We start from the raw sequence: 27,078 nt of genomic DNA, 5'->3' as shown, positions 1-27,078 counted from the left end.
GGAGTCGCTCAGAACCCGCCGCCGGCCGGGCGCCCCTCGGCCCCCGTACTTCACGCCGGGTCGGCGCCCGGGGCCCCGCGCAGGGGTGCGGCCCACAGCTCAGTCGCGCCAGCTTGGGTAGGAGGGAGGAGCAAGGAGACACGGACCGCTCGGCCGAGGCCGCGCCGCCTCAGAGCGCGGAGCTTGTTTTGGCAAAACTTTGAAAAGAGAAGGACTCCGATTACCTGAGCGGCGCGGGCGCGGGCGCGGGCTCGTCTGCGGTACGGCTGCCGGGCTGGGCCGGGTTTTCAGCAGCCGTAAAGCGGGAGAAGCGGGGGCGAGCCGCGGCGCGAACCCTCGCCCCCGAGCGGCGGCCCCGGCGCCTCCGCCGCGAGCGTCAGCCGCTTGGCAAGGAACGGGCTGGGCTGAGTCATAATAAAAGACGCGTTTGTCGAGCCAAGTGGGAAGAGGAGCCGCGGGCAGCAGTGTTCAATGGCACAAGCCTCAACAATTGGGAAGGATTTTTTTTTTTAATGGGCGAAACTGGAAACTTGCCGCCATGGTGCCCATCAAAAGATATGTTTCGTTTATAATTTGCATATATTTTATACATAGTCTTTGAATCTAATAAAACTTTTAAAAGAATTTTTAAAGCCCATTGCTTGCAGAGCCAAATTCCTGGTTATAGCTTCGTGACTTATGCAAGTTACTTGAATTCTGTGCTTTTGTTTTTCATCCATGAAACAGGATAATAAAGGTACCTCCCTCAAGAGAGACTGCGAGAGAGCTTGGCATCCTGCCTGCACTTAGCACTCGCTAAATGTTAATTGTTATTTTAAAATAGGAGGGAGGAGATAATAAAGAGGAACTTAGATAACAGTTTTGAATGGAAGAAGATACGAATATAAATCAAGATTTTTCTTTTTTCAAGTGGAGTAAATTAGACAAATTACCAATGGAAGAGAAGAAAGTGGAGCCTGGAAGGAACAAATGGGGCTAAGAGAAGTAGCTGAAGCGAGGGAAGGAAGAAGGGGGAAGGAGGAAAAAAGAGAGGAAGAGGGGAGAATAAAAGCCTCCAAGGAGCAAACGAGGCTGAAAGATGTGGCTGAAGGTAGGGAAGGAAGAAAAAGGGAGGAAGAGAAGAAGAGATAAAACCAAGGAAGCAAGAATAAAAAACTAGGCTGCGTGGGAAGAGGGGAGGAAGGAAGGAGAGAAATTCAACTAGGCTCAGTGGCCAAAATGCTGAAGTGTGTCCTGCCGGGAGGGAGTGGAGGAATATGTTTACTCACTATTTAGAAATGCATGACAAACTCCATCCGCTGAGGGAGCTTTTTACAATGTATAAACAGATAAACAACCGTCTAAAAATGAGCCCCAAATGAGGAGCCTTTGCTCCAGTGAATGAGATTTGGCAGTTCTGCAAAATGAGGAAATTCTTCCTTGTGCGGCATCTTGAAGGGTTGAGTCATGAAACCCACAGCAAATATTAGTGGGCTGGATTCCTGAAAGGCATGCCAGATGGACGCATTCTGCTTAGTTTTACTGTGTGATGTTCCCTTCTGTACTTCTGTCAATTTTAGAAGAAAAGAGTGTGAATAAAGATTTGAGAAGTGGACTTAAAAGCCAAACTAGTTACTTAATGTACGAGTATCCACCCACCAGGAGCTTACAGTTACAGATTCCAAAACAAGCAACCGTTTCTCCCACTTTCATTTTCCCTCCCCTTTGTTTCTACTTTCACCGTATTGCTTTTTATCCATTTTTATAATATGATTTTTTACAGTGGAACCGCCTACAGGAAAGGTGCTTTTAATTAATACGAAAGAATGGAAGGAATTTCAGCTAGGCCTCTCTAAGAGAGTAAAGCTTTGTGAAAGAAAGGTTTTTTAGCTGAAGTTTTAATGAGAATAAGAGTAGTTGGCAGATGTGAAATCAGAAGTTTTTTCAGACAAACAAGAAAATAATACGACTCGAGTGAAAGGGAATGGACTAGAAATCAGAAACAGTTCTATTCCTGAATTACCGTAAGAACCAAAGACTGGAGGAAAGTTTTCCTATTCTATAAAGAAAAATGGGGGCCTCCCTCCACCAGCCAGACCTTCAAAAAAGAGGAAAAAATAAAAATTAAAAAGCTCTATTAGATTCTTGTAATGATTTGCTTTTTCTTGGGAGGACTTCTTCAGGGTAAAAGACGTGAAAGTGCTTCTTTTCGGCACCTTCTGACGAAATACTTTTGTAGAAGCAAAATTTCTGAAGGGATAATTTTTGCTCAAGCAAAAAACTATTAGTAAGATAAGAATCCCTTTTCCTTTGTTTCAATTTTGCTAAGCCTTCAGGCTGAGGCAAACAGATTATCATTAAACCTTTATTAATGTGAAACCAAAAAAAGATAAAATCTTAAATGCTGCGAAGCCCTTAACCTAAAAGGAGCGAGAAAACAAACCAAGGCCCAGAAAATAGAGAAAGAGATTAGGAAGCCTTTCTAAGGGGAACCTTTGAACTGTGGGCTGTAAAATAATGTCTGTGACTTGCCTTAAACAAATAGGCAATATAAACTAAAGCTGGGAACTAAGAAGATCTCCTCAGATCAGATAAAAAGCTTACCTTGTGTGAAACACTGCGGTCAAAGAAGAAAATTGCTTTCATCTTAAGTGGAGACAAAAACATGTATCACTTGTTTTGTGTGTGCTCATAAAACACCTCCATCACCTGAATCCCTTGGGTGCAATTTTTTGATGGACTTGGCATTCTTTAAACTGAACCTTGACTCAGGTTTTGATCATGTGAATTTATCCAGAGGTGGATTGTGAGTAGTAAGTGTTTGCTTTTAAATCACTTAAATCCATCACTCATTATGTTAATAATTTAAATAATTTAAGTTAATATTTTATTAAATAGTGATTGGCTTTTCCAGGTGTTTTATAGATAGAATATAAGCTATAAATAAATTATGTGAATTTGATGATATTACAAGTGAATTTATATATACAATTGAATTTAGCCTTAGTGTGCTAATTTGATTTTCATTTAACATTTCATAGACGATTATATTGGAAAAGATTGTTTGGATTTCAAAAGATATTTTTCTCTCTAATATAAAACCTCAGGGTAGTGAGGATTTCCTGCTGCATTGTTACATTACCTGTTGCTAAATCACTGCATAAAAAGAGGCAATAGTTAAACAGCCAAATAGCCTCAGCAAATTTATAGTTTTGGAAACTAATTTCAGGAATTCCTCTAAAGACTGTCAAAACTGAAGTGTGGTTGCCAAGCCAAATTTGAGTTTTAGCTGACAACAGTGTGTTGCAAGATTACTTAATAACCCAGCTTATTAAGAGGGGACGGTCTTAAAAGATGCAGACTCTTCAACCTAACTGCCAACCAATGAATGGAGAGAGAAATGTGATATGTTATATATATATATATATATATATATATATATATATATGTATATAAATAAAATATATACACACATATATACATATACGTGTGTATATATGTATGTATACACACACAGACACACACACACTCCATGGGATACTACTCAGCTGTAAAAAAAGAGTGAAACATTGTCTTTTGCAGCAACTTGAATGGAACTGGAGGCCATTATTCTAAGTGAAGTAACTCGGGAATTGAAAACCAGATATCCTATGTTCTCACTTATAAGTTGGACCTAAGCTATGGATAAGCAAAGGCATACTGAGTGATATAATGGATATTGGAGACTCAGAGAGGGGAGAGAAGAAGGAGGGTAAGCCATGAAAAATTATCTGTTGGGTACAATGTACATACACTCCTTGAGTGACAGGTGCACTAAAATCCTAAACTTCAGCACTATGCAATTCATCCATGTAATCAAAAACCACTTGTATCCATAAAACTATTGAAATTTTTAAAATGTTTAAAATTAAAAAACTAAAAAATAAAAATAGTAATAGGGAAGATAGGACTCACCAAAAACAAAAAACAAACAAAAGATGCAGATTCTTGTTTTTTCCTGTCAACCATATATATGTGTTTATGAAAACTGATGTACATATTTTAGAAGTGGTCTACTTGAAACTATTCAAATCCATAGCACTCTAACCTTTTTAGATATTTGAGGTAGGTTTAAGAGTGGTCACCCTATGTTTTTAGTTTTGGGAAACAACTAGACATTCTTAGTTAAAAATTATTTTTGCAAGTCCTTTTTTCCATTTTTTTTGGTAAAATATGACAAAATTTATCATCAACAATTTTTAAGTATATAGTTCAATGATATTAAATATTCATAATTATTGTGCATACATCACCAGCATCTATCTTTACAACTCTTTTCATCTGATAAAACTGAAACTCCGTACCCAGTAAACAATTAGCTCCCCATGTGCCACCCATATTGATTATCCATTCATCCTTCTATTAACAAAAGACCAATGAGATCTGTGGAAGCAAAAGGAGAAATTTATCTTCTAAAAGCAATCTGTAGATTGGGAAGATGTAGTCTCTGGTGTAGAATGAAAGTGTCCCTCAAGGAGAGGTCAGAGAGTAGGAGATTATAAAGGCAAAAACTGCAGGATGAGGGTGGGGTGGAAATCAGGTGTGGGATTTGGACTGGATAAAGTTTAAGCAAGACCTCACAAGTGTCTCTTTATTGGCTGGCCTCAGGTGATCTGTTTGTGGTCAGTTTGAGAATTTCCAGCTGCAGTCTATCTCGGTTCCAATAACAGGAACTGGTTTGGCTTGACTGCAAAAAGAAAGGCTCTGTGACATTTTTACAGTCTCTTTCTGAGAACACAGAGGACATGGCTATTCCTTCACCCAGCTATGGTCACCTTGCTCTATTTTAACATAGAGTGCCTCAGCCACAGGGAATTCATTTTATCTGTCAGCCAGTAGCATACTTTAACACTTTGATGGACGCTTGGATTGCTTCTATGTTTTAGCTATTATAAATAATGCAGCTGTGAGCATGGGTGTACAAATATCTTTTTGAGACTCTATTTTCACTTATTTTGGATTGATAACCAGGAATTGGAATTGCTAGATCATATGGCAATTCTGTTTTTATTTTTGTGGAACTACCGTAGTGTTTTCCACAGTGGCTGCACCATTTTACATTCCCACCAACAGTGCGAAGAGTTTAAACTATATATCCTCACCAACACTTTTTATTTTGTGTTTTTCTGATTGTAGCCATCCTAGTGGGTGTGTAGGGATGGATAGATGTGACACCTTTCCTCATTCATCATAAAGGTTATGGCCAAGATTCCTGTAACAAAAGAAAAGTAACAAGACTAAAGCATAACAAATTTGTTTAATTGAAGTTTTACATGACACAGGAGTCTTCAGAAATGAAGACCAAAGACCTAGGGAAAACTATTTTTAGGCTTAAGTTTGATGAAGAATGGGTAGCCATGTAGAATTGCGATTAGACAAAAAAGATACGATCTGTGATCTACAGACACGTAGAAATGTGATTGGACCAAAAAAAGTAGAGGATTGGGACTTTTAGTCACACACACCCCACTTTGGGAGAGGAGAGGGGCTGAAGATTAATTTGATTACCAATGACCATTGATGTAATCAACCATGTCTACCTAATAAAGCCTCCATAAAAACCCCAAAGGACAGGGTTTGGAGAGCTTCTGGATAGCTGAACACATAGAGTTTCCTGGAGGATGGTGAACCTAGGGAGGGCATGGAAGTTCTGTGCTTTTTCCCACACACCTTACCCTCTGTATCTTTTCCATCTGGCCATACATCTGTATCCTCTGTAATATTTTAAAATAATAAATAGGTACACATAAATAAGTGTTTCCCTGAGTTCTGCAAGCCATTCTAGCAAATTACTTAAACCTGAGAGTTGTGGGAACGCTGATTACTAGCTAGTTGATCAGAAGCACAGATCATAACTTGTGGTTGCAACTGACTGGCATCTGAAGTGGGGAACACCCATGTGGAACTGAGCCCTCAGCCTGTGGGATCTGACACTATTACCAGTTAGATAGTTGCAAATTGAGTTGAATTATAGGACAGCCAGCTGGTGTCAGTTGCTGAATTGATTGTTTGCTTCATGTGTGGGGAGAAATTCCCACGTATCTTAGTGATTAGAGGTGAAGTATTCTCTGTAGTATTGAATGTATAAGAAAAGGCAAAATGTCCTTTTTTCTCCCCCTGTATATCTTATACTGATTCAGTTTTGTTAGTAGCTATAGGTCTACTCAGATTTTTGTATTTTTTTGTGATTTAGTTTCCATGGGTTTTGCATTTCTAGGAATTTATTTATATCATTTAGGTTATCCAATTCATTGGCATACAATTGTGTATAGTACTCTCATAATCTTTTTTTATTTCTGTAGAATCAATAATAATGTCCTCAGTTTCATTTTTGATTTTAGTAATTTGAATCTTCGTTTTTTCTTTGTTCATCTTGCTAAAGTTTGTCAATTTTGTTGATCTTTTCAAAGAACCAACTTTTGGTTCCATTAATTTTCTCTATTTTTTATTTCTATTTTGTTGATCTATGCTCTAATCTTTATTATTTCCTTCCTTCTAGTAGTTTTGCATTTAGCTTATTCTTGTTTTTCAAGTTTGTTAAGCTATAAAGTTGTTGATTTGAGAACTTTCTTGGCTCTTGATCTAAGCGTTTATGACTGTGAATTTGATCCTTAGCACTGCTTTCACTAGTGCCATGAGTTTTGGTGCTGTGTTTCCATTTTCATTTATTTCTAAGTATACCTCATTTTCCTGTGATTTCTTCTTTGATCCAGTGGTTGTGTAAGACTGTTTAATTTCCTCAAATTTGTGAATTTCTCCTGCTGTTACTGTTTTCTAACTACAACTAATTGGAGTTGGAGAATATACTCTGTATGCTGTTTGTCTTTTTAATTCTTTTGAGACCTAATTTGTGGTCTAACATATGGTCTATGAAAATGTCTCATGTACTCTAGGGAAGAATGTGTATTCTGTTATTGGATAGACTGTAAGGTACATATCTAGTGGATCTAGTTGGTATATTGTGTTGTTTAAGTCTTCTATTGTCTTATTCCATTGAATTGTACTGTCCATTATTGAGAATAGGATATTGAAATCTCCAACTGTTGTGGAATTGCCTGTTTCTCCTTTCAATTCTGTCTGGTTTTGCCTCCAACATTTGATGGTCTTATATAGGTGTGTAAATATTAATCATTGTTATATCTTGTTGTATTAAACTTTTTACTAATATGGATTATCCTTTATCTTGTAAAACTTTTTGATGTAAAGTCTATTTTGTCTGATTTTAGTATAACCACCCTTGCTCTCTTTTGGTTACTATTAATATTTGCAGGAAACATATTTTTCCATCTTTTCACTTTCAATCTATTCCCGTCTTTGAATCTAAAATGACTCTTTTGTAGATGCATATACAGTCGTATGCCATGTAATAATATTTTGGTCAACAGTGGACTAAAGATATGATGGTGGTCCCATACAATTACAATACTTTATTTTTACTATAACTTTGTTATGTTTGGATATGTTTAGATTTAAAAAATACCTATCATTGTGATATAATTGCCTATGGTATTCAGTACAGTAATATGCTGTACAGGTTTGCAGCCTAGAAACCATAGGCTATACCTTATCACCTAGTTGTGTGTACACTAGACCATCTAGGTTTGTGTAAGTACACTCTATAATGCTCACAATGATAAAATTGCCTAATGATACATTATTCAGGAAATATCCTGGTTGTTAAGCAGAGCATGACTGTAGTTGGGTCCTGTTTTTTATTCATTCTGCTAATCTCCATCTTTTGATTGGAAAGTTTAATTCATTTATGTTTAATTATTGATAAGGAGGAACTTGTTTCTGTCATTTTGCTATTTGTTTTCTATATGCTTTATAGCTTTTCATATTTCATTTCCTGTAATACTGTCTTCATTTTGTTGAGTTGATTATTTCTAGTGAAACATTTACATTCCTTTCTCATATTTTTATGTGTATATTCTATATCTACTTTCTTTGTGGTTACATTGGGGGAGTATAGTTAACATTCTAAAGTTATAATAATCTTACTTGAATTTACACCAGCTTAACTTCAATAAGATATTGAAGTTGTGGTCCTTTAGAGCTACTTTAGATCTAGGCCTACCTTTTTTTGTTTTCGATATTATGAAATTACATCTTTATAAATAGTGTACCCCAAGTATTCATAAAACATAAGCAGATAAAATTGGAAAACTTATTTTGAAGTTGGGTAATCTCCCTGTCATACTCTGAAAGTACTGAAGTTCACTGTTAAGAATTCTTTCTTAGTAATTAAACCATGGATTCTATCTACATCTGTTTTGACTATAAAGATACATAGTATTTGAAAACAGCAGATAAGCCCTCACACATAGACAAGATTCATTTTCATTTCTCTCTAATGATTTTAAAGTTCAGAAAAACAGAAATTTGTGCATAAATTATAGTGCATTTTATGCTAATATATTGTACAGTTTCTAAAAGTTACTATTTTTGCTGAAAACTGTATGATAACAACTATTAATATTTTAATTCTATAATAACTGAAAAAATTATTAAATTACCTTTGAATCACAGACTCAAATTATTGACTACATGAAGCTTCCACTACTTTCAGCACATTTTTGGGAAATAAATTTCCTCATGAAGAATCCAATGGGGAAAAAAATCCATAAATTAGAATCACCGTGCTTGCAGTGTTTTGAGTTTTTTGAAAAAAATGGTTTTGTAAAGAAAGTTATTTAGCTTAGAAAGTAGTACTTAGGAAGTATTGACAGTGTGTGTATGACTTCTTGAAAAATAATCAGCATGCAGACACTATTATTTTCACTAATATCTGTGTATTCCATACATTTCTCAGCCACCTTTGCAGTTATATTAGTCATGTGATTGAGTTCTGGCCAATGAGATGTGGACAAAAGTATGCCATGCTCTCTTTATTTGTGAATTAGATGTGGAAAAACTCCAGCATAGGATCCTATGTATTGTGGTTTTTACAGTCAAGTCAGGAAAAATAAATCATGCTTTTTATTCAAAGAAAGGAGATTTAATATCAGAACATTGATTACACAGGTGTGTAATCAGTGAAGATGAAGAAGCACAAAGTTACTTTTTAGTTCTGAGATAATAGCAGGAAACAGCTACTACCCTAGGGCTGGGTGTAATAGAGAGCTTATTCAATGGTATCCAAAACCCCCACTTCCTGATACTCATGTCCTCCATTCATACATGACCCTCCCCTCAAGGATAGACTGGACCTAATGAAGCTTCTAATGAACAGAACTAAGCAGACATAATGAGAGACCAGTTTAAATATTAGGATATAAAAATACTATGGATTCTGTCTTGGCATGTTCTCTTTCACTCTTTGTTGGATGACTCACCCTGGGGAAAGCCAGCTGACATATTACGAAGCAGTCTAGCAGGGAGAGAGCTTATGCGACAAGGGGCTAAAGCCTGCCAACAACCATGTGAGAGAGCTTTGAAGCTGATTTCTCCTCTACCAGTCAAGCCTTCAGATGAGTCCACAGCCTCTGCCAACAATTCTAATACAGCTCCATAAGAAATTTTGAACCAGGGGCATCTAGCTAAGCTATGTCTACATTCCCAACCCTCAGAAACTGAAATAATAAACATTTGCTTTAAGACACTAAATTTTGGGTAATTTGTTATGCACCAATAATAACAAATACATCAGGGAAGCAAAAGGGAACAGGTGGGTTACAAAAACCTAGGAACTCAGAAAATAATTAATCATAAATTATTTGGTCAGTCCTCTGAGAAAGGGCTATATATTATTGTCACCCTTAAAGGTGGTATGGATCCCTTTCCTATTATAGATATGAGGTAGAGGCTGCGGACATTCCACACACCAGATAAACTTGAGAAAAAGTTTATTACTCACACAGCAACTCCTAAGGCAATAAGAACAGGCTGTTATGCTCAGGGTTAGGGTCAAGCTCCAGCTGAGGTCCAAGGGGTGTAGGTAGATGTGGGGCATGGAGCTAGAAGAACACCCAGAGACAGCAGGTAAATGAGACATGGCTTTATTCAGCAGCTCTCTCATCAGCAGGTCTCTTACACTGTCCTCTCTGTCTTGGCTGCTTGAGCCAGCTGCTCCCATGCACGGCTGCACAGCCGGCTTTCCCTTGCCTTCAGGGTCAGCAGCTTAACTCTTTCTCTTTCTTGGCACTACTGAGCTGAGCTGTATCCTGACTTCCCCTTGTTTGTCTGCAAGACAGACAGCTCTGGCTCTCTTTCTGGGCACAAGTGTACCCCACACAGTGTCAGCAGGGCAATTATACCTTTTACAGACAATAGTGGCTTAGAGCTAAGTGATGGCCTTCCCATGTTATGGCTACATGGCTATGATAATAAGTGGAGTTACACATCTGCACTCTAAACTCACTGAGACACTCTGGATGTTTACCTCGGCCTATTCTTTACCAAAGCACTGTGATCCTTACACAGGCACAAGCAGGTTCATGCTGATTTAAGTCAGGCAGAAGGAGTGGGTTAAACCATAATGATGGCTAGGGAGTGGGAAGGGGGAAAAGTTCCTATCCATAGGCTGGCTACTTGCAAGATTTGAATTTTCCACCAATGCCAAAGGAGGAGGCACACAGGCTTTCTTATCGGCATGTTCAGATGTGGGGCCAAATGGGAAGGGGGAGGTGAGGCTAAAATAAGTTAAAAGTCAAACGTAAAAAAATGAAGTCAGACTCTATTACAGGGTGTCTCCTAGCTACTTTCTGTACTTCAGGAGTGCAGAGGAGAGACCCCAGGAGATGGTGCTCTGACCTCTTAACACAGAACACAATTGGCTGCAGCTGATCCCTCTGAGAGACTGACCAGTTCTGAGAATAGTAAAACACAATTAAGATGGAATCTAACTGCTTCTGCTCAAACCATGCTGACAGGAAAAAAGGAAGTCCTTCTTTTCTTTTCCACCTTCCAAAATCCCTTTAGTGACAAACACCTATTAGCAGAAATTAATAGATGTCTCAGAAATGTACACCTGTGCTCCAGGTATACACTAGCACTACAGAAAACACTATGGAAGCATAGATTTGAAGCAAAGTCAATGGGCAAAAAACCAGTACACTCCTTACCTCTGTTATCTCAGCATCTGTGCACATCTCCTTTCTTTTTTTTTTTTTTTTTTTTTTTTTTTGAGACAAGGTCTCTTTTTGTTGCCCAGGCTGGAGTGCAGTGGCACAATCTCAGCTCACTGCAACCTCCGCCTCCCAGGTTCAAGCAATTCTCCTGCCTCAGCCACCCTAGTAGCTGAGATCACAGGTGCGCACCACCACACCCAGCTAATTTTTGTATTTTAGTAGAGATGGGGTTTCACCATATTGTCTAGGCTGGTTTTGAACTCCTGACCTCAGGTGATCCACCTGTCTCAGCCTCACAAAGTGCTGGGATTACAGGCGTGAGCCACCACACCCGACCCTCCTTTCTAATTTTTAAATTCTTTAGCAACAATCCCATGATTTTGCATTTATTCAGACAAAAATACTTTTACCCTCTACCCTAAAAGGGGAAATACAGATAAGAATGTTAACATCACCTTCTTGATCTATCAGTTAGCTTAGTCCCTCTACTGGTTCAGTCATAACTACCTTAGATACTCTATAACTGAGCAACAAAGTAAAAATGCTAATCATCACCACTAATCCTTATCTAAATTAATTACATAGAGAAGAGGGAAAATACTATGTGCAAAGTTGCTAGTCCTTGTTTCTATAACTAATCAGAAGAATTTTTTTTTCTTTTTGAGATGGAATCTCAGTCTGTTGCTCAGGCTGGAGTGCAGTGGTGCCATCTCAGCTCATTACAGCCTCCGCCTCCCTGGTTTCAGTGATTCTCCTGCCTCAACCCCCCAGGTAGTTGAGATTACAGGCACGTGTCACCACGCCGAGCTAATTTTTGTATTTTCAATAAAGATGAGGTTTCACCATGTTGGCCAGGCTGGTCTCGAACTGCTGATGTCAGGTGATCCGCCCGCCTCGGCCTCCCAAAGTGCTGGGATTACAGGCATGAGCCACCGTGCCCAGCCAAGAAATGTGATAATTGTAACTTCTCCCACTATCCACGACATGTTCCATTGACCTCGGCCAGTGTCTCTGCTGGTCATAGTTATTAACCTGGTAGAGTAACATCAAATATTTATTTCTGAAGATCTAATGACTCAGTCATTTTGTCTTTATTGGACTTCTGTTGTTTTCCCTTAATTTTTACTGTTGAATACATCCATGCTAAAAGGTAACTCAGAGAGTCCACTTGTTATCCTCTCTGTGCCCATTATGTAGTAGGAGCCTAATTTTTCTCTGAAAATCAGAGTCAATCACTTCAGCCAATAAAGTATCCCCTTCTTTGACAGTTAATTCATTAAAAGTTTATGAAAAACCCAACATAGCTATGTGGTAGTCTCGACATCCAATTTGATGGAACAGGGGTTGTGTCTCACGGTGAAATTATTCTTAGTTCCTTTGGGAACTGAGGTTACTAAGTTAGCAGGGTCCAAAGTTTCAGGGATGGAAACCAAACTTTTGTAAATGGATAATTAGATTTAACAGTAAGGGAAGCCACTTTTATTTCTGCCTCTTGACTCTCAGAGCCATGAATTTTGGCTTTGGGAGAAATAGCACCGTATGTGTTCAAAACATATATTGTATGCTATAGCAGATAATCTAAGTCAGTGACATAGGGGGAAAGACGTGTGACATGGGGGAAACACTGTTTTTGTCATAATACAGTGTTGAGTGGGACTTCAAGGTAATAAATTTTGGCATGTTGGAAGTCTATGAATGGTGGTGGTGGCCAAAGCATTGCTGACAAGTAAAGCAAATTCATATCCAGAACAACTGTGCATTTTTGTGAGTTCAAATCTCTGACCTCTCTATGGAGGAGAAACTAGATGAGAAGAGCGTAGGTCCTTGAGTTCTTCCTTAGAGGTGAGACACTAGGAGAGCCACTGAACCCAGAACATCTGTTTTGGACTTTGTGTATGAGAAATAAATGTTTATTACATTAAGCCACTGAGATTTTGGTGCTGTTTATAACATCTTTTAGCCTAGTCTGACTATTTCAAGCAGGAAATTTGAAATTTCCCTTCAATACAAAATTAAAGAATTCTGAAGATCTATGAAAGTGTTAAAGACTTAACAGTTTTTACCTACAAAATCTTCATTTCTTTAATGTAATATTTAAAATACACATATTTTCATGTTAGATCTATGCATTGAATGTTGTTTTTTAAATTTATTTCCTTTTTAAAATAGAGATAAGGTCTCGCTGTGTTGCCCAGGCCGGTCTTGATCCTGGGCTCAAGCAATCCTCCCACCTCAGCCTCCCAAAGTGCTGGGATTACAGACAATAGCTACCATCGTGCCTGACCACATTTTGTATGTTCATTCAGAAATGAACTTCCATGTCTGAAATAATGAGGATAATTTAAAATTTTTATTACTACAATTACTGTTGGTATGATTGATTGATATATGTATTTTTAAATTTCAAGTAGTTCAAAGAATATCTCCCTCTCTGTCCAAAAGACATGTTTGATTTTTTAAAAATTAGAGAACTATTCATGAAATCAAAATCTTAATTACTCAAAAAATTAAAAGTGAAGTGTTTTTTTGCCTCCATTCCTCATTTTTTTCTTATGTGGGGTGTAATTTTCTTCTTTCTCCCTTGTGTTTCTGATCTTCCTAAATGGTTTATTTACTAAAAGGATGAACTGTGTGATTGCCAATTTTCTTTTTCGTCATGTTACAAAGCTTTTAAAATATGATCACATCTTGAAAATCTATTTTTTACAAAAATTACTGATACAAGGCCAGACTATAAGGTGGAAAAGAGACTTGAGAATTTCTCTCTCCCTGCCCTGTCAATATACCAAATGAACCGGGAAAAAATATTAAATGGTATGTGCAGCCCAAGCTCTGTTTATTGAATGGATGACTTAGCATGAATATCCGTGAGGATTTTTCATACTAAAGGGTATCTTAAATAACTACAGCAAAGCATTCCTAAATATGATTTAGAATCCACTTTGATATCGAAATACAATGATTGTCTAATGATTAAAAAGAAAGATGACTACTAGAATACAGAATGGTTTTAATGACAGTCTTAGTCTGCTTTGTCTGATGTAACAGAATACCAGAGACTAGGTAATTCATAAAGAAAATAAATTTATTTGTTACAGCTCTGGAATCTGGGAAGTCCAAAACTGAGGGGCCACATGTGGTCAGCTTCTGGTGAGGGTCTCATGCTGTATCATACCACGGTAGGAGGCATCACAGAGCAGGAGGGGCACATGAGAGAGAGCCAAATTGGGTTTTATACAGACCCACTTCTGGAATAACACATTAATCTAGTAAACCATTAATCCGCTTATGGGACCAGAGTCCTCATGACCCAATCACTTTTTTAAAAAATTTATTTTATTTATTTATTTAATTTATTTTTGAGATGGAGTTTTGCTCTTGTTGCCCAGGCTGGAGTGCAACGGCATGATCTCAGCTCACTGCAACCTCTGCTTTCTGGGTTCGAGTGATTCTCCTGCCCCAGCCTCCCGAGTAGCTGGGATTACGCCACAACCGTCTAATTTTTTATATTTTTATTAGAGACAGGGTTTCACCATGTTGGCCAGGCTGGTCTCCATCTCCTGACCTCAAGTGATCCACCCACCTCGGCCTCCCAAAGTACTGGTATTACAGGCATGAGCCACCGTGCCCAGCTCCCAATCACTTCTTAAAGGCACTACTTTAGGATGTAAAAGTACTTTTACATTGGGGATTAAGTTTCAACATGAGTTTCAGAGGGAACAAACATTCAAACCATAGAAATTATATATTAAGCCTTGTATAAACAAAGGCAAAATAATCTATCCCAAATATTACATAATTTTTTTCAACTTTCTTTATATAGTGTATATGTTTGAGGTTTCTTCAGTTCACCACTTTCATGATTTTCTACATTAAGTATAAAATTGTGTCTATTAATGTAACTTTCAGCTCGTCCATCCTGACATCCCAGTCTGTGTAATATATATCTGTTACATCTCTTTTTCTCTGCAATATGTCCTCGCCTTGGGGAAATGGTTTTCTCTACCCCATATGAATGTGATAGGACTATCTAGAAAAGGACCCTACTCTCTATCACCACAGAGGCAAATTTGTGATCTCAAAGCCCCAATACTATATATATATGTATTTTTTTTTTTTTTTTAGACAGTCTCACTCTGTCACCGGGGCTGGAGTGCAGTGGCGCAATCTCGGCTCACTGCCACCTCCACCTCCCAGGTTCTAGCCATTCTCCTGCATCAGCCTCCTGAGTAGCTGGGATTACAGGCTCCTGCCATTATGCCCGGCTAATTTTTGTATTTTTAGTAGAGACGGGGTTTCAACATGTTGGCCAGGCTGGTCTCGAACTCCTGACCTCAAATGATCCACCTGCCTCGGCCTCCCAAAGTGCTGGGATTACAGGCTTGAGCCACTGCACCCAGCCCCAATACCATATTTAGGGGAAAGAGAGTTGCAATTATTTATAACGCTGTACAGGCTCTAGGCCTAGAGCTGCTGACAGCCAGGTTCCTCACTTCATGTAGAGTCTCTTGAGGAAAGCAGAACCAAGACAGAAAATGTTCTGATGACACGGTATTAGCTGCCGCCTGTGTCTACACGCTTAGACCTCTCAGATAAGTGAATCATATACATCCTGTTTTTCTTAAGTGGATTCCTGTCTTTTGCAACCAAAAGTTCTGAAATTAGAGCCCTCATGTACCACCTTTCACTGCTTATCTTGATGAGATGTCTTTGAAATTAATTTTATAATATTAAAAAATATGATGAAGGAATCACAAAAATAAATGTAGCAATTAGAGAAAGAAAAAAAAATCATGCATAACGTCTTTATACAAGTCTAAGATAAAAAGTATTTTCATTAATCCCCAAATAGGAAAGAGTGAGGTCAAGTTATTGTTCGGTATTAAAAAGCAATGTTGGCTGTGCTTACCCATACTGGGTATCATAGCTTTTAGGCCCTTGCAGGGTACAGAGCACTGATTTCTAATCCAGTACCACATGACTTGTTCTAGACTTTCTCCCCTGCCTGTCTTCTGTCACCTCCCACTCCAATACTCCAATCTGCTCTGGGTATGGCATTCCCAGACTGTTTTCTGTAAGCCTCCCTCCCTTATTGATTATGGTGTTTCCCCCAACCCTTGCCCTCCAGATGAGACAGGCAGGATGGATAGGGCTGGATTGGGTAAGAGTTGCCCTTTGTCATGGAGAAAATTCTGGGAGGGCTTCACAATGAATACTCTTTCTTTCTCCCTGGCAATTCCATGACGGGTCTTTCTCAGAGACCACCTGTAAAAATCTGGTGGTTTTCCTGAGGAAAAATCCAAGTATGTAAGGGGCTGTCTTATGACTATGACTCTTGAAAGCCCTACATTGTTATACCAGCATGCACTAAGCCTCCAGCAATTCACTAAAAATGTTATCTAAATGTTTTTACTCCTGCTTTGGAGTCCAGTGGTTTCTGCTTCAGAGAAACAGATCTTGGTGGCTTTACGTCTCTGGATGTACCTGACTCTAAAGTTTACAAGGTGGTGGTTTGCCTTGTGCCCTCCTCCATTCTCTGATGTGTCTAACTCCCTAAGTCACATTTAAAAATTTTTTTCCCAAAAATTATAGCATTAAAAATATAATTACAAAAGTAATTCATTTGCATGAAAGATATTTAGAGTATACAGAAACAAAAAGAAAAGTAAAAATCAACCATAATTTCAACATGTGGATACGATGACATATATTTTGACATCTATCCTTCCCTGAGTTTTTCAAAAATATTGAAAGCATTAATTCACTTATGTATCATTAAAAGGTGCTTCTAATTTTCCACTGGCTGATGTAAATGCAGAAAAATCTCCTTAGAGCAGATGATATTATCTCTACATGGACCCATTTTTTTGTGCACATTGGTCACAATGGCAAAGCCTGGGAGTATCATCCTGGAATCTTGAGTATGGTGCCCTTCTGAAGCCTGTGCTGGAAACTGGGTAACTGAGGGCAACAAGAGAGGGCAGGGATGCTTCAGTTTAGGCAATACAAAGTTTATACAGCAAGTTTAACTGGCAGCAGTGGGAACAATGGCAAGCCTAATGTAAGCCCTCTTAGGGGACTGGTCACAGTTTCCGTTTCTTTCTCTGCCTAAGGTTTTGGACAGTACATAAAGAGATGAGCCTTCAGAAGGAGATCTTGGACTTCCTGATAATATGAACATTGGAATCCCCAGCAACTAAATAAAAAGAATAGCTCTGTTATCAATTGTTCTTCTAAAATTAAATGGGTCATATTTATAGTCAGATGCATTTTTACAAAGTTTACTCCTGTTTTTATTTATTAACATTTCTAAAGCCTTTGGAAAATGTAAAGCCAAGCCTGCATTAATACAAGCTTCTCTTACTGATATGGTTTGGCTGTGTCCTTATCCAAATCTCATCTCGAATTGTAATCCTCACAATTCCCATGTGTCGAGGGAGGGACATGGTAGGAGGGGATTGGATCGTGGAAGGTGATTCCTCCCATGCTGTTCTCATGATAGTGAAGGAGTTCTCCCAAAATCTGATGGTTTTATAAATGGCAGTTTTCCCTGGGCTTTCCTCTCTTTCCTGCCACCTTGTGAAGAAGGTCCTTGCTTCTCCTTTGCCTTCTACCATAATTGTAAATTTCCTGAGGCCTCTCAGCCATGCATAACTGTGAGTCAATTAAACTTCTTTCCTTTATAAATTACCCAGTCTTAGGTAGTATTTTTATAGAAGTGTGAAAATGGACTAATCCACTTACTTTGGGAAATTCTTGCAAAAGTTTAAAAATTGTAAGTAGTAGAGAAGACCTCAAGTCCTAGAGTTTCAGAGTTAGTTTTCCTAGAATGAAGTGATCACAGGAAGCAGCAGGAAGGGAATGGAGAAATAAGAGGACAAAGCAGAGGATGCCAAAACAAGTGTGTTGATGAGAAGATTCCTTCATTGGGCAACTGGTGCTCAGTTCCACTGTGGCTATAGGGGGGTTACTCCCTGGTCCTCCTAACCTACCCTGTGAATAGGTTAAGAACACTCCTATGAGAAAGGCAAAAGTTGCAAGAACTTGCAGTAAAAAGTCATCAAAATGAAACCAAAAGGTAAGTGCCTGCAGAGGGGATGTAATTGAGGCACCAAGAGCACCTGCTACACCTAGGATGTTGTTTTCCAGCCCAAGTTCTACTAGAAGGCTCTGAATGGGAGGTTCTTGAACCTGGGTTATCTATCAAAAGGTGCTTTTTAAAATTTCCATTGGGCTGTTTCTTTGTTTACAGTTGCCTTCGTTGGAAGAGCTGATGGCTAGCTAACTCTATGCCTGGATTGCACTTGCTCAGAGGCAAGATTCTTTTCAAACATGTGGACAGAGAGCATCATTTCCCAAGATAATTTCCTTAATAAGGGTAACTTCAATCTGGAAATGGAGGTCTTTAGTTTAAATCATTCCTGGTCAGCAGTGTCCTTCCTCCCTCCTCAGCCCCAAACATCTCTGTGTCTGTTGTGGAAGTCTAGAATTACCTCGAGCTGTTGTATGATCTCTCTTAGGACTCAATATTGTAACTGGGTGTCATTACCCCAGCAAATCCCCCATTCAGAGAGCCTATTTTCTGGCTTTATCTTGGACACAAAAGTTCAGACATTTTAATTTAACTAATTATCTAGTATTTCATATAGTGATAAGTTATGTAACAAAATAAAGCAGGACAAAGGGAAATGAGAGTCTTCTTGGGAACTAATTTAGAGACCTGACATGTTTTTGTGTGGCCAATGTCAACCTTTCCGTCATGGGTCCACGAGGATCTGAATGCCAGTCTCTTAACAGGATCCAGAGATTTCTGGTCCTCACTCCCGGGCTCTGTTCCAGAAATGTCTACCAACAAGGTGAAATGGAATGGGAAAAGGGGAAAGGAAATAAATCAGACTGGTGTTTCTCCACCAGGGCCTTGTATTATTTAGGCTGCAAGGTATGCTACTATAACAAAGGGACCAAGAAACTTCAACAAGAAGAAGTTTATCCTTATCCACGTAATAATTTAGAGATAAGTAGGCAAACTTGTCCTTGTAGTCATCTCTGCCATACTCAACTTATAGCTGTGACCTTCCTGTGCAACTCTGGAAAGATCCTCCAATGATTCTCATCTACCCATCAATGGAAAGAATGGCCTATTCCCAATCATTTTTAGCTGTTCAAGTCTCAGAGTGGTACACAGTACTTTTTGTTTTTTTACATCCCTTTGAGCAAAGCTTTGTGATGTGGTTACCCTTAACTGTAAGATATCTGGAGATTATAAACTTTAGCTGGGAAGATATGTGACTACTTTCTACTCTATTATATGGAAAGAAGAGAATGGATAGTAACAGACAACTAGCAATCAGCTACAAATCTCACCAGAGCCAGAGGCTTTACCAGTACTCACTTGCCTGTTAATATCAGTTGCTTCAGACTTGAAGTGTAAGAATTGGAGGGAAAGAAAATGGCAGTTAGGTCGTTATGTTTCTTACATTTTCTGTTTATCTCTATTGTAGGTATTTTATGAAATAATAAAAAGCATCCTAAAGATTTTTAGAAGTAGGAATACTTATACTGTAGCAGTTTTACATTACTGATATTAGTGGTATCAATATTGTGTTAGATTAAATTGTCATCCACAGATATGCACTTCCTTATCCCTGAAGGAGGGGTATATATCCATGCCGATTGCTAGGTGAGTTGCAGTACTTCCCCATGTGAACAATATACATACCTATACTATTCATGCTATGCTTGATCATGCAGGTGATATGTGCCACATCCAAGCAGGAGTTTTGAGAACCATGTAATAACAGTGTGTCCCAAATAGGGGCTCAGCCCCACATCCTACTCACAGTGACCCTCAGTTGATATGAAATGCAAGTAACTCATAAACATTTGTTTGTGTAAGCCACTAAAATTGTGGAATTATCCTTTACCTCAAATCCAATCTGACTAATATGATCATTATTATTGTATATGAATCTGGAACTTAAGAATAATGTATGAGAATGAGTGATATTGACTAGGGAGGGGATGTAGTAGGATGAGAAAACAGGAGCATCAACAATCACCAACATTTAAGGAGTGCAGAGAGGAACTAGATGCTGCAAAGGACACTGAGAAAGAGCGGACTGAGATATAGGAGAAGGATCAGAATAAAAACCAGAGTATTTTTCATGGAAGCTGACTAGTAAGGCTTTCATCAGAACAACATAAGCACAAACACCTCTAATTATTTTAATCAGAAAGATTTGTTATAACTTATTAGAAATTTGGACAATTGCTGTTAATAATCGCAGCTGACTACATGTTTGCAGAAGCCGTTACTGGTGCCCATTGATTCCAGAAAAATAATTGATTTTTGCTTCCTCTCTTTCAAATCTCGAGCAAGTTCTCATTGTTAGAATGTAAATTACTCCAAAATTCTGGTGGGAAAGGAATTTGAAAAATTTAATTCCTGGTGTTTCTAGCTCCAACAATAATTAGAAGAGAATAGAAAGGAGTGAGGATGAATGTTTACTGAAAAAAAAAAAAATCTAGCACAAAAGCCAATAGAGGAAAGGATTTCGGAAAAAGAAGAAAAATGCCAATGAGGCCAAATAACTTAAAGAGGTAAAATACTATATGAACTAGAAGTAGCCATTAGAATTATGAACTAGAGGGATTATTGGAAATCATTTCCAAAATAATTATATTGAAAAGTTATATACGAAAATCTTCTTTGAATGACTTTAAATGGATATGAGAAACGAAAAAACATCGACCACTCTTTCAAGATAGGAATAGAAATAAGCATAAGGAGAGAAAGAAAAGGGGTGGCAAAATAAAGAAAAGAGATGATGCAGGATCAAGAAAAAATAATCGAGACTCACTCATGTTTCAGGTAGAGAGGAAGTAGTAAATAGAGAAGGAAGGGCTGAAGGTACCAACAAGAATACAGTTAATGTAGCAAGTCCCAGAAGAAAATGCATGTGTATAGGAATCAGATTACAAGTAGTAGGCTAACCTCTAAGAGAAGGTGGGATGCCAGCATCCTCTAAGACTTAATTAAGGGAAAGAGATGAAGATGGGCATAATTGTAGATATCCTTGTAGCTAAGGAAACGAAATAGAATGTAAGGAATTTATGCACAAATGATGTTTCTTTTTCTCATAAAAAGGAGGGCAGAGTTATCTGCTTATCAAATGAACAAAAATAAAAATGAATAGTTCTCAGTGCTGGTGAAGGTATTTTAAACTAGAATCTTACACATCGTTGTTGAGAGTATAAGTCATCTATTTTTCTGGTAGTAATATGGCAATCTGGATTGAGAAATTTATGTAAACACTTACCTATAACTGGGCCTATATGTCAATTTTGCCCTGCACCTGCATTGAAGACAGTTGCAGCATAGTCTTGCTAAGCCAAAACCCCAACAAATTTAAGTACAAACGCATTGGTAAAAAATGCACTGATGAGAATTACATTACAGTCACAATACAAAACTTTCTATAAAGTTTTTGGCTTGGGGAAGGCAAGAAAAACTCTCAAACTAATCTTTTGATGCCCCTTAGAATTGTTATAGACCTTATAAATATACAAATATAAAGAAATGGAAAGTTTGAGTGAAGTCACATAGTGCTTCTTTCTACCTTCTCATATCATCCTTGAGTACTCAATAGACCCAAGTTCAAAAGATGGTACCTAATCACCAGATGTCCAAAGCAACTTCTCTCTAGGTTAAGAGGCAGATTTTCTAGACAGCTATGAATGCTAGAACTTGATGGACTGCATACCTAGGACATGCAGACAGTGGCCTAAGAACTTCTTCTGGATCACCAGACTAGTCTACAGCTCTACTTATAGGACAAATGTATGTGTGGGACAGATTTTTTTAAAAGCAGCAATAATAACATTGTTTGCTTGTTGCACATCAGGAACTATTCCAACTACTTTACATGTGTTAACTCACTTATTTCTAAAAATAACCCTTTTGAGATATTTATATTGTCGTCTGCATTTTACAGATGGTGCAACTGATCTGCAGAGAAGCTAATTAACTTGCCCAAAGTTATGCAGCTAAGGAATGGCTTTAGAAAGCAAAAGAAAAATGTTTTATTAAGAAATGAAAAGAAAAAAGACACAGTATGATGAGGCCCTATGTACAATTTATTCTACATAAGAAGGTGGTGGGGATCAAATGCAGTATGCATTCATTGAATAAACAACAGTATATGTTGTTGGTCTTTCCTCAGTGCTATGTTAACTCTCCTGTTCTTTGTCATTATGGTCTAAAAGAATCTTGATCATGTGGACATATTACAAAATAATGTATTGGTACACTAGATTTATGACATCTTATTAACGGAAACTGATGAGCAAGAGATGGAAAATACTCTGGGTACCTTGTTAAAATATATGTTTCAAGAGGTGGGAGATAAACTCTATAAAGTTTCAAGGACATGATACTTCACTGAAGTTTTTAGTGATCTTGTCATCCAGGGCTTCTCTTCCAAAGTAAACAACAATTTATCGCACTACTCACCAATATGGAATAAGTACAAATCTTAGTAAGTTCATTTGGATTTTAGAAGTAGCATATTTTGCACCTGAAATGCTGCCCAAAACCTTCTGTTGGATGGTTTGGGAGTCTGCTAGTTTTGAGTGCAAACTCAGAGTAAGTAAGGGCTCTGACTGTGGGCTCTGACAAGTTCTGACTGTGGTATAGGTAGATCTACTTGGACCATATAACCCATCATATACAAAGGTACTAGAGAGAGATGCTCTCTCGAGCCTCTAGCAAAAGTGAAAAGCAGAGTCAAAGTGTACACTCTTACATTCCAGAGCAAGGGCATGCCAGCTGTACTGGCTACCAGTTGATTTATTTTTAGCTTCAAATTTTTGTATTTGCCTGCTCTGTATTAATGGAGCTAAGTCCTTTAAATATTTAAATATTTTCCTTTGGGGACCGGGAGTGGTGGCTCATGCCTGTAATCCCAGCACTTTGGGAGGCTGAGGCTGGCGGATCATCTGAGGTCCAGAGTTCGAGAGCAGCCTGGCCAACATGGCAAAATCCCGTCTCTACTAAAAATATAAAAAAGTAGCTGGACATGGCAGTGGATGCCTGTAATCCCAGCTACTTGGCAGGGTGAAGTGGGAGAATCACTTGAACCCGGGCAGCAGAGGTTGCTGTGAGCCAAGATCACACCACTGCGCTTCAGCCTGGGTGACAGAGCAAAACTCCGTCCCCACTGCCCAGCCCCCTACAAAAAATGTGTGTGTGTGTGTGTGTGTGTGTGTGTACACACACATACATACATATATTTTCCTTTTGAAAGTTGGCACTGATTTCTTAGCTGAGGGCATTGGAGAGACATTGCAAGGACAAAATGGTTTTGCTTCCTGTTTCCCAATGCATGGTTGGTTTCTGAACGCTCCTGCAGCGCACAAAACTTCCCCTGTACTGCTGCAGCATACAAAGCTTCTCTAGCACCAAGCTCTTGCAACACTTGTAATTTCTCCAGTGCTGGACTCCTTCAGTGCACATTGGCCATCATCACCCCACGGTCAGCAGCTACCCCCAGAACCTCTCATAGTGGGAGTTTGTGGTAAATTGCCTTCATTAAGACACCTTCCTATTCTATGCCTTGAGTAATGAAGTTATTTGTCTTTGACTCTAGCATCTCATGTTTTCTGCCAGCATCTACAAATCTGTTGCAGACTAACTGGTTAGTTGTCAAGGAGGACAAATATTAGACCCTTCTCAATTCCTGACATGAGGTCTAGATCTCATCTCTGGGTGGAGGGTGAGACTCCTCGGGGTGTTTAATCTCAGTCCTAGGAATAATGAGTGTTCCTTTATTTGCTCCTCCTATATTCTGTTAAATTTTCTTACTTCTTACTATCTAGTCTCTTTATATTCTAATCCCTTATTGTTGCTAATTTTTTATATTAAACTTTTCATGTTTAAATTACGGTATTGCTTTTCTTTTGATAGGACTCAGACTGATAAACCATTTGCATGAGAGAACTATACACCATTTGAAAAAGAGCTTTTTTGCAAGGTGTGGTGGCTAACTCCTGTAACCCTGGCAACTCAAAAGGCTGAGGCAGGAGGATCACTTGGGGCCAGGAGGTGGAGACTAGCCTGGGCAATACAGCAAGATCCTGTCTCTAAAATAAAGAAACAAATAAAAGAAAAAGAAAAACAGCTTTTGGTATACTACTGGACTCACATAGAAACCAATCTTCTGAACCTAGAACATCAAATGACCACATAATAAAATTATCTATCTTGAACTGAGTTAGATCATTAGTTAACAAGTCATAACATTAGGCAACCTCATCAGCGATCTGTTGTAAAATGGAAGTGTTATATTTAAAGTTTTGGGCTCAATTAAGTCCAGAGAGCTTAAGTAAGCTTCAAGAAAGATGGCTTGGACCTCCATGTCACCTGAAAATGTTGCATTAACAACACTTCCTCAGCCTCATGGGAGGAATTCTCCATTACCAGCTGATAGAGAAAGACAGTTTGAGTTTGATCCATGGATAGACTGGCTTGATACATGGTTACCGGTGGAAAATGAGCTGCTATTTTACTATACCCCTTACTTGGGAATGTCCCTGACAGACAGTTGTGAGGAAAATCCCTTAGGCAGAGTATCTGTCAGTTCATTTGGTCATTCATTTGTATAATAAGAAAAGTCGTCCAAACTAAGGGTATACGTGAACTCTTAGGCAATAGTTAATGGTTTAGCTCTCTGGTGAGAAGTCAGAAAGGAGTAAGATTGGAAGATTGGGATCAAGTAGGACTAGAAAAGAAGCATGTATTTAGACCTATGGGAGTGGGCACGTGGTGTGAGCATGTTTGTATTGCATGCTAACTCTCTCCACCCCCTTTTATGCCATTTCTCATTATATCTACCAAATCATTTGTACTGCAGAATCTTTTATATTTTTCACTGGACTGATTATATGAATGTAGTATTAATTAACATGTTTCTCCACACCCATGTTTTTGCAATAATTTGGCAGTAGATCCAGATTTGATTAGATTCATCTTTGCTTTTTTCTTTTTTTGGCAATAACAGACCATAGAGAGGTGATATAATCTGAACTTCCTATTGCATCAGGAAGAACATAATGTATTCTCTTATTTTTATTTAGGTTAAGATGGATCAAGTGTTGTCATCTATCCATTAAAAATTTTTCCCATCAATCTTTCATCTAATAGTTTTAGCATTTATTATTTAATTCAAGGTGCAAAGTGGTGATGTTTCAATTCTAATATTACTCCTGAATTTACTAGTTGTTATTGTTTTCTAAAGAGGAAATTTCATACATTTTTTGAGTATTCTGAAATACAGTCTTAATAGGAAAGACAGAATAAATGTTATATTTTCTTCTTTTATTATTATAATAATGAGTTCTTGTCTTATTAATCATCAAAGCCAATATATGGATTTCCTTTTGAATATCATTATGAAGTTAAGAAGTTTCTTTATGAATATTATTATGATGTTAACATATATCTATATCTGTATATCTATATCAAGATATATATTTTGATCTATTGCTGTCATCTTTTATTACACTATTTGTTTCACGTTTGGCAAATGATGTTAGGAAATAAATTTTTTTTAAGAAAAAAATACATTGAAAATCTTAAGTTTTGGTTTATTTCATAATTTATTTGATTTCATATTTGTATCTCTTTTCTGTTTCTTTGAAAATCCTTATTTTATAATGACATAAGTATATTATTCATTTGCTTTATCCTACCATAAGTATGTGTGTACATAAGGTATATAATAATGTACATGAAAATTTCAAAATAAGTTTGCATTTATAAATTAGAAATCTTAAGCCATCACCAACTAAAAAGATCCCTTTTTGGCCAAGAGGACCCCAGAAAAACCTTAAAAACAGAATTCCTGTCTAAGACAGGAAGGGAGGTCAGATATGCATAATTATACCCATTCCCTTTTGGAATTTAGGCAAAACCACCAACCAGCATTAATGTTAAAACAGAGATCATAAGACTAACAAAATGGACTTTTTGTGACAATAAGATACCCAATTATAAACAGGACCTGAGGCCATGCCAGACAAGGGTTAAGTCACACACGCTTACAGGTCACTCTGACCCAGTCTATTGGTTAACAGGCTTTCTTATCATAAAAATTCCTTTCTGCTAACTCCAAATTTTTAGACAAAGCTTTACTTCTTTACCCAATTCCAAATTGAAGAATTTCTGAATCTATCTATAACCTATAAGCCCCTGCTTCAAAATATCCCACTTTTTCAGACCAAACTAATGTATACCTTCCATGTGTTGATTTATGTCTTTGTCTACAATTCCTGTTTACCTGAAATGTATAAAACCAAACCGACCACTAAGGCACATTTTCTCAGGACCTCTTGAAACACAGTTTCAAGAGGCCATGGTCACTCATACTGGCTTAGAATAAGCCTCTCTAAAATATTTTACAGAGGTTGATTTTTCCGTTAACAATAATAATACCAACATACTAAATACTGAAATAACGACACCAACATTACTACTAGCGCAATACCACTGAATACAATTTCAGTGTTTTTTCAGTTAGTTTTTCTTAGGATACAAGAATGTAGAGTCAGGATATTATGCTTTGGGATGCAGAGTCAAACTAACATGTTTGAAAGGTATTTGAAATAATTCTTGTCCATGCAGTTATGGTACCAACCAATATATACTTAGGTTTATTTTATTTATTTATTTATTTATTTATTTATTTATTTATTTATTTATTATTTTGAGATGGAGTCTCTGTTTCCCAGGCTGGAGTGCAGTGGGCTATCTAGGCTCACTGCAATCTCCGCCTCCTGGTTCAAGCCATTCTCCTGCCTCAGCCTCCCTAGTAGCTGGGATTACAGGCATGAGCCACCATGCCCAGCTAATTTTTGTGTTTTTAGTAGAGACGGGTTTTCACCATGTTGGCCAGGCTGGTCTCAAATTCCTGACCTCAAGTGATCCACCCGCCTC

At 38.0% G+C, this 27,078-nt stretch overlaps 1 protein-coding gene and 1 long non-coding RNA gene across 5 annotated transcripts in view; one reads left to right on the top strand and one right to left on the bottom strand.

Annotated features, from left to right (window-relative positions):
• The window catches only part of NAALADL2 (N-acetylated alpha-linked acidic dipeptidase like 2), a 1,368,615-nt gene extending 1,365,962 nt beyond the window's left edge, over positions 1-2,653 (bottom strand). For 2 of the 4 annotated variants that reach the window (XM_063807340.1, XM_063807336.1), the window contains exon 1: positions 225-351. The gene's annotated coding sequence lies outside the window, so the exon portion shown is untranslated. Of the gene's footprint in view, positions 1-224; positions 352-2,583 lie in introns of those variants that run through there. The other 2 variants (XM_063807338.1, XM_063807339.1) reach the window with 2 other exon arrangements.
• On the top strand, positions 306-25,695 carry LOC129143555 (uncharacterized). The gene is made up of 3 exons (XR_008547175.2): positions 306-2,792; positions 3,562-3,730; positions 24,052-25,695. It is a non-coding gene; the product is annotated as an uncharacterized LOC129143555 (long non-coding RNA).
• The last annotated feature ends 1,383 nt before the right edge of the window (positions 25,696-27,078 follow it).

This window comes from Pan troglodytes, chromosome 2, assembly GCF_028858775.2.
Source record: "Pan troglodytes isolate AG18354 chromosome 2, NHGRI_mPanTro3-v2.0_pri, whole genome shotgun sequence".
Classification (NCBI taxonomy): domain Eukaryota; kingdom Metazoa; phylum Chordata; class Mammalia; order Primates; family Hominidae; genus Pan; species Pan troglodytes.
Note: the sequence above shows the minus strand (reverse complement) of the source record. Positions and strands in the feature narration are given on the sequence as shown.